This window comes from Phalangium opilio, unplaced genomic scaffold (assembly GCF_054372755.1).
Source record: "Phalangium opilio isolate 3A_F unplaced genomic scaffold, DU_Popi_V2 ptg000095l_1, whole genome shotgun sequence".
Classification (NCBI taxonomy): Eukaryota; Metazoa; Arthropoda; class Arachnida; order Opiliones; family Phalangiidae; genus Phalangium; species Phalangium opilio.
The window spans coordinates 164,141-172,107 of record NW_028324200.1 but is presented as its reverse complement, the minus strand read 5'-3'; positions in this window follow the sequence as shown (position 1 = coordinate 172,107).

The following is a 7,967-nucleotide window of genomic DNA, read 5'->3' as shown; positions in this document are numbered from 1 at the left end:
AATGTATACGTCGAGAAAATCGAATGTACACGTCGAGAAAAACGAATGTATACCTCGACAAAAACGAATGTATACCTTCACAAAAACGAATGTATACCTCGACAAAAACGAATGTTTACCTCGACAAAAACGAATGTATTACTCGAGAAAAACCAATGTATACCTCGACAAAAACGAATGTATACCTCAACAAAAACGAATGTATACCTCAACAAAAACGAATGTATACCTCAACAAAAACGAATGTATACCTCAACAAAAACGAATGTATACCTCGACAAAAACGAATGTATACCTCGACAAAAACGAATGTAGACCTCGAGAAAAACGAATGTATACCTCGACAAAAACGAATGTATACCTCGACAAAATCGAATGTATACGTCTAGAAAAACGAATGTATACGTCGAGAAAAACGACTGTAGACCTCGAGAAAAACGAATGTATACCTCGACAAAAACGAATGTAGACCTCGAGAAAAACGAATGTATACCTCGACAAAAACGAATGTATACCTCGACAAAAACGAATGTAGACCTCGAGAAAAACAATGTATACGTCGAGAAAATCGAATGTATACGTCGAGAAAAACGAATGTATACCTCGACAAAAACGAATGTTTACCTCGACAAAAACGAATGTATTACTCGAGAAAAACCAATGTATACCTCGACAAAAACGAATGTATACCTCGACAAAAACGAATGTATACCTTGAGAAAAACAAGTGTTTACCTCGACAAAAACGAATGTATACCTCGAAAAAACGAATGTATACCCCTCGACAAAAACTAATGTATAACTCGACAAAAACGAATGTATACCTCAGCAAAAACGAATGTATACCTCGACAAAAACGAATGTATACCTCGAGAAAAACGAATGTAGACCTCGAAAAAACGAATGTATACCTCGACAAAAACGAATGTATACGTCGAGAAAAACGAATGTATACCTCGACAAAAACAATGTATACGTCGAGAAAATCGAATGTATACGTCGAGAAAAACGAATGTATACCTCGACAAAAACGAATGTATACCTCGAGAAAAACGAATGTTTACCTCGAGAAAAACGAATGTATACCTCGAGAAAAACGAATGTTTACCTCGAGAAAAACGAATGTATACCTCGCCAAAAATTAATGTATACCTCGACAAAAACGAATGTATACCTCGACAAAAAAGAATGTATACCTCGAGAAAAACGAATGTATACCTCGAGAAAAACGAATGTATACCTCCTTCAAACGTTTTCAAGGTTGAACGGAAAACTGTGCTGCCACTGTGTTAGGACTTTGCACAACTTTCCGCTCAACTTGGAACACATAATTTTAAGAGTGTAGGATAAAGAAGTTATTACAGTTGTTAAATTTATCTAACCATAGATCAATAGGTAGTACGATAGAATGACAACACCGTAAGTATAACAAAAGAAGAAAATATAATAGACAAATCACAAAACCCACTGATTTGTGTACATCCATTCTAACCATTCAATGGAACCTAAAGGTTGGTTCAACACGTCTAATATTGATTGTTATTCTACAAAAGGTAACATAAGATTGACGTTTGATTGATTTTAAGAGTTGGCAAATAGTTGTATAACAAAAGGATGAATTTACAATAATTTTATAATTTAACAACAAGATAAACTATAACAAAAGCTGCTTTTGGTCTCTGAAGATGTATTGTTAAGAAAATATTTCTTCAATCAATCAGATATTGGCAGGTCTATTTAAGGAATGTTACGAGTGATAATAGCTGGGCTTCCTTAAAAAACGAGGAAAAAGGGTGAGGAAGCCGGGTAGATATAATCAGCAGGGTGAGGGGTGACATAGGACAAAAAAGATCTAACTATAGATTAATAGGTAGAACGGTAGAATGACAACCCCTTAAATATAATACAAGGAGTAAATGTATTAGAAAAATCAAATAAATGCTTTTGTTTTGCGTCTTGTGAATAATAGAAATCATCAGTCTTTTGGTGACAGAAACTTTGACATGTCATTTTAGCGACGGCATTAGATTCTTTACTTATTGGCATTTTTAAAGAGGTATAGATTAAAATATTTTATTATTCCCATAGATCATTGGTTACACAAAATGGTTAATTTTAGGTCTTATAAAACAATAGGACTTAATGAATGTTCTTTAGTTTTCGAAACATTCGCGAAATAATCAATACCAAGTATTACAATATGAACTACTTTGTAATAAAATTAGCGACATATATCAGTTACAAAAGTATACAAAAATATTTTTTGATAATTTTTTTAACATTTATTTATAATTTTTTAACGTTTTTTTGTTTTTTTTAAACAAAAAACTTTTCAAATTAACCAATTTGTGTGAAAAAAAGGGTGAAGAAGGTCAAGTCCGACTTCAGGTTGAAGTTGGTTATCCCTCCCTCTGTACACTCTCCGGACTTGCCCGTCAACCTTAATAATCTAACACTATAAAACGTATTCTTTTATATGTAGGATGATGATTATGGCTTGGCCCCCGCTATCTCCGAGGGACCAGAGTGATCAGTTTACACTGCGGTACATTAGATAGTGATTAAGTGTTATCTTATCTTTATAATGCTACCCTTGACAGTGCTAAAATTATTACGCGTAATCCGTAGCCGGTGAACAAGAAGCGCCTACAAAGTAGAAAGAGATGGTCATGATTCAAGAAGCTCTAAAGTACGGAGGCGGAAATTCCTTGACTTTGGCGACAATGGATATGTAGTATTTCAATATCCGAGAATATGTGCATAAGTTCGCGCGTCACCCTAATTTTTCCATCCTCTAGGCTCTAAAAAGATTTTACATTTTCCTTTCGAATTATACCAAACTTCGTTTCATCTTTGTAGTAAGTCAGTAGAATATTTCAAATATTCATTCCCTCAAAAAGTACTCTCTTCCGGATTGAGGGAATGTTAGCCGCATCAGATCGGGTCCCTTTCTCTCTCTACACCCTTACGTGATGGTCCGTACATGAACAGAATGTTGATTCGTCGCTGATGACAACTTCATCCCATTCGTTCCTCCAGTGAAGGTGCGCGTGCGCAAATGCTAGGTGTTCTTGTTCGTGCTCTGGTTTGAGACATGGCTTCTCCACGGCGACACTACTGTGTAGCCCAACGTCACGTTATCGGTTACTAATCGTTGTTTCCAACGCTTCCAATTCCATGATGGATTTTACAGAACGAACAGTGGTGGAAGGATTATTCACAAAGAGAGCAGCAATAACGTCGTCTTCTTCTGCAGTGGTAACGCGTGGAGTGTAAGGTCTGGGTTCGTCAGTAATTTGCCAATTTTCACCATAAGCGGCTAGCCATGACCTCACGGTTGGCCTTGAACAGCCCAGTTGCCGCGAAATTGAAGAAACTCCAGCCTCATGTAACGCAACGAGTCTACTGCGTTCTTGCTGTGAAAATCTTGGCATACTGACTGGTTAGAGAGCGAGACAAACTGATAGTCTTTATATAACAATTTATGGTAAAAAATATATTCTATATAACAAAAAAAAATTTCATCTACTCAAAAACCACTCCTTTAAAGGCAGTATGAAGTCTTATGCAAGAGAGCTCCCACTTTCCTAGAATTAAAAGCATAAGAATATCGCTAGCACGTCTGTTAACAATTTGGTTGACTAATTTTGAGTCTTACGTTTGCAGTATGCTGCACTTTGCTTCAGCTTGCTTGTGTGACGAAGCAATCAAGAGAGCCTTAACATAGATGAACAAAAAATGCGTCACGACGGAGAACCACGTCCACGACATGGACTACGCCCAGAACGAGAGCGAAGTGCGCCTCTTTCTCAAAATGTTCATCAATAGTTTATTGCCGGCGTGCCTCCTTTTAACATGGGAAATATGTTACAAACTATGTCCGTCTTTCAGACAACGTTCAATAAAAGACAACCCGTCGCAAAGATGGTTCGATTAACTATCTGAACTTAAAAATGGCTACGAAAAAAGGCGCTCACAGGACGTCCGAACTTCAGCTAGCACCTTATATTATCAGACAAATACCGCAGCGTGAACCACCAAACCATAATTGTGTACCACAGTAAAATTATGTCGAAAAAATTCACCTAATCATTAGGGCAGAAATTGGAGTTTCTCAAAACCGACTATACTGGAAGTAATTACCGTAAATTTTATTTTTAAATTACCGGCAGCCTGCTGCTAGTGAATTGACCGTAAAGTAAAATGTTAATTGTACACTCAACATGAGTACCGCATATTTAACGTTTTCCGCTGAAAAAATAAATTACATTTAGAACGCGATTAATTGCGATTAAAGTGAAAACAATTTTATTTCAGTTTCTTAAAACTGATCAAATTTAAATTACTTTAGCTTTGATATATTCGAACGGATTCGTTTGTAAATTTTGCATAAGTTGTTCTAAGCCTTTGCTTAGTTCGCCAAGCATGGCGTTACCCTATTGTAAAGGTAAGACATATTGCTCAGAGGGTTGCTTGTTTCAAAGATAATTTATTCATTTTAGATTTGCAGATAAATACATTTTAGTATGAATTTATTTTTTTAGTTTTGACTAAGTGTCAAGCTGATTTTATTTCTATTGAAGCCACGTTGACTAACGACAAAAATTTCTCGACTAAAGATACTACAAACGCTGTAGCAGACTACAGCTATGATGCTCGCAATTTATTTACGTGAAACAAATATCTACTTTTTAGGATAATTGTAATAAGAACCCTTTCTAGGTAGGAATTAAATTTTATTTTTGAAATAGAAAGGAAAATATTTCGCAAATGGCGACAGCTGTTGCAAAAGAAATTCCATATAAGTAAACGATGAAGGCCCGTAACAGAAAGTCCAATGAAAATGGCGAAAAATCTTCAATCTGCGATGACTCAGGTAGCATATAGCCTGCAGTTTTCATAGTGTACATCCGTTCGTTAGGTGTAGCTTGTTGCGTCTCCTCAAATCGCAAACACCTGTACACATATGAGGCGTTACTTCTATCATAAATGATCATCATTCACGACTTGGGGTTTTTTATTATCTTACAAATAGTCAAGTTGATCCAGAATGCTTCTTGGCAGTCTCTTGTTGAATTTGTAATATGAAGCAGTTGGTTCGTAATTCTTTTTTCCGACGTAATACTTATTATCATATTTTTTGAGTCTACTTCGCAATGCATACAGAAAGGATGGAGCCAGGTTCTTCTGGTAAAAAAATGCAGCTGCGCCACTGGAAAACATGTCAATTGGGATAAAGCGTAATGCAATAATTCTGTTTAAGTATCGACTATCCGCTCGGACACGCTTCCGAAGACGGGAGTACTCTCCATTTACATTTTTCTGTAATAAAAATGTTCACAAACATTAAAAACGTATTTCATTCTCTAGAGGAAGCTAGTTCTATCAGATATTTCTAGTTCTATGTGTACAGTAAGTTTGAACGTCACCGTTTTTGTTGTTTTTACTTGGATTAAAAGAATTCATAGTTAGACGTTAAACGGAAAATAACTATTCTCGTTACTTATATAGTGGATTACTATTGGTTTTTGATATTTTAAGTAACAGCTTATCCCTAATTTCGAGTACTTCACTTTTCTCCATTTCCTAATATAATTGAAAATTGACAACTATTTCTGTCTTATTATTACTCCATAGTTTATTATCTGATTAATTTTTGAGCCTTCTAACATAATTGGCGTTAATCGAGGTTGTCCTAGGAGATCGTCGATACTGTCGATGTGTTGATCCTTGGAAATTAATAGTTCACCGCTCAATAATCCCGAATAGCATTTGACAAAAAACATTGCGCCGAGTAACCAGCCCAGCAATAGAATTCTCGCCGCAGTTCCATCAACAGTATCATTTGAATCTGAATCCGAATTAAAAAACATATTTACAATGTGGAAAATCATAAGTGCTAGAACATTTTCCAATCTGAAAATTATTGCGCGCCAAAGATAACATTTATGTAATTTTCCAACGAAACCAAATGCCAATGAACTTAACAGTTTTCGAGGAGACCAGGGACGTATTTCCAAACATTTTCATAGATGAGGCGGACTGGAGATTGCTTCCTAGTTGATTTGATATATTTGAGAAAGGACGTTGCTAGTGCCATTAGGATGAAACAGAAAATCATCGTCAACCAGATTGTTCCGTTGAAGCCTTTTATCAATAGACGACTTTCAGCTTGATTTCCTTCATCTTTGACACACGTCAAGATGCAATTTGACACAGTTTCCACAAGTGATAAAGTTCCAATTCGTAAGGGTTTGGACTATAGGTTAAAGCAACAACGTCTGTAAACTATTAAAAGTATAACTGTATTGTATATTTTACCTCGGGTTCAATTTAAATAAGCAATTCATACCCCATGTATTATGGCATAGTTCCAAAATTCTAACTCAAACTGTAAATTTGTGTTGTTACGTTGAATCAATTTGTTAACTGTCCAATTCAGTCTGTGTAAATGATAAAAAGTCAGCAGAAAATGATATTAATTACACTATTCACCGAATCGTCTTTCTATCGTAGCGTATGTTTCTTATTTTGATGACAAAATATAAAGGATTATTAGGAAACTTATATTATTGATATTGGATTAAGAGAAATTGTTGAATCACTCTTTACCTCTGATTAAAAACAGCTTTTAACTTATCTTAAAAAATATATATCAAATATAATATAAAGCTTGACGTACGTTACGTTTCGCAAGTTACGTATAATGTAATGAAATCGGAAAATGTTCATATACCGAAAGTTCACAGACATATCTCCTTTCCACATTAACGGAACGAACTTATTGTTACTCTGAGGCAAAGAAAATGATTAAAATACCAGTAAGTGACCCCTTGGTCAGTGTATATTTAAGATCTTACAGATAGGAACGAGAATCTGAAATCCATGATTTTATGTTCAGTGGTTATTCGTTACGAGTCCTTTCCAGAGCGTGTTGCATTTAACAAAAGCACTCTGGCTAGCGGTCACTTATTCTGTTAATTGTTAAAAGCTTTATTGTATTCCCAAGTGTTTTATACAAATGTTTTATGTCAGACCAAAGAATATTAAAGTTTGCTTACATGGTTAAGTTCTATGCTCTAACACCAGATAACTATAAGCTACTGAAAGCATACATATCCTTAATGTGTTGTTCAGGATAGCATTACTCATATTGTAATTATTCCAAGGTCTTATTGTATTAATGGAAAGTTTAGGAAACATAACATTATACTTTTTACGCCCGTATTCTTTACGTACTGGGGAAGTAAAACTACGGTATCGCTAACGATCCCCTCGAGGCACCAGGCGACACCCCGTTGTATCTAGCCTTCCACCTGGGTGTGGGACTACCGGGTGGTGGTGACCGTTTACTATTGAGCCCCCGTATCTCCCATGTTAATATCATTGCCGGTTTTTTGGGCCGGGATTAAGTATTCGTCACTCCTCACAATTCTGAAGTCTTTCTAACTGTGATTATATTGACTGGTAGCAACACTAGTTCCTAGGCGTGGGCAAAGTGCAAGGTGCTGAGAGATGAAATTCGTCATGCATAGTGACTAGTCTAGCCTCTCCTCGTAAAATCCGCCAAGGTACGTTGACAAAATGGCTAACAGAATAATTTCAATAAGATGTATACTGTTTAGAAGAAGGCACATCTAAGGTACTTCAAAATACCTTCACATCGTTTTTAGTACCCAAAAACATATTCAATCAGTTTTCTCACATTGCGGATATTAAACGATTCAGAAAAAGGTTTTATGGAAATAATAGTTATATAATGTAACCTTTTAGAGTTTCAGCGCTTCAGGTTGTATCTAAAGGTCGGTCCAGACTGACACTCTTTTTCGCGTTCACATCTTCGCTTCGCTTGTTTGCAACATGGCTTTACTGTCCACATTGAGTCTTCGCTACTTAGCGTCCCCAACTCGCAAAGATACAAATTTCTTGAGACTAGGCCCATAACTTCGAGCCTTCGCCAGAAAAGCA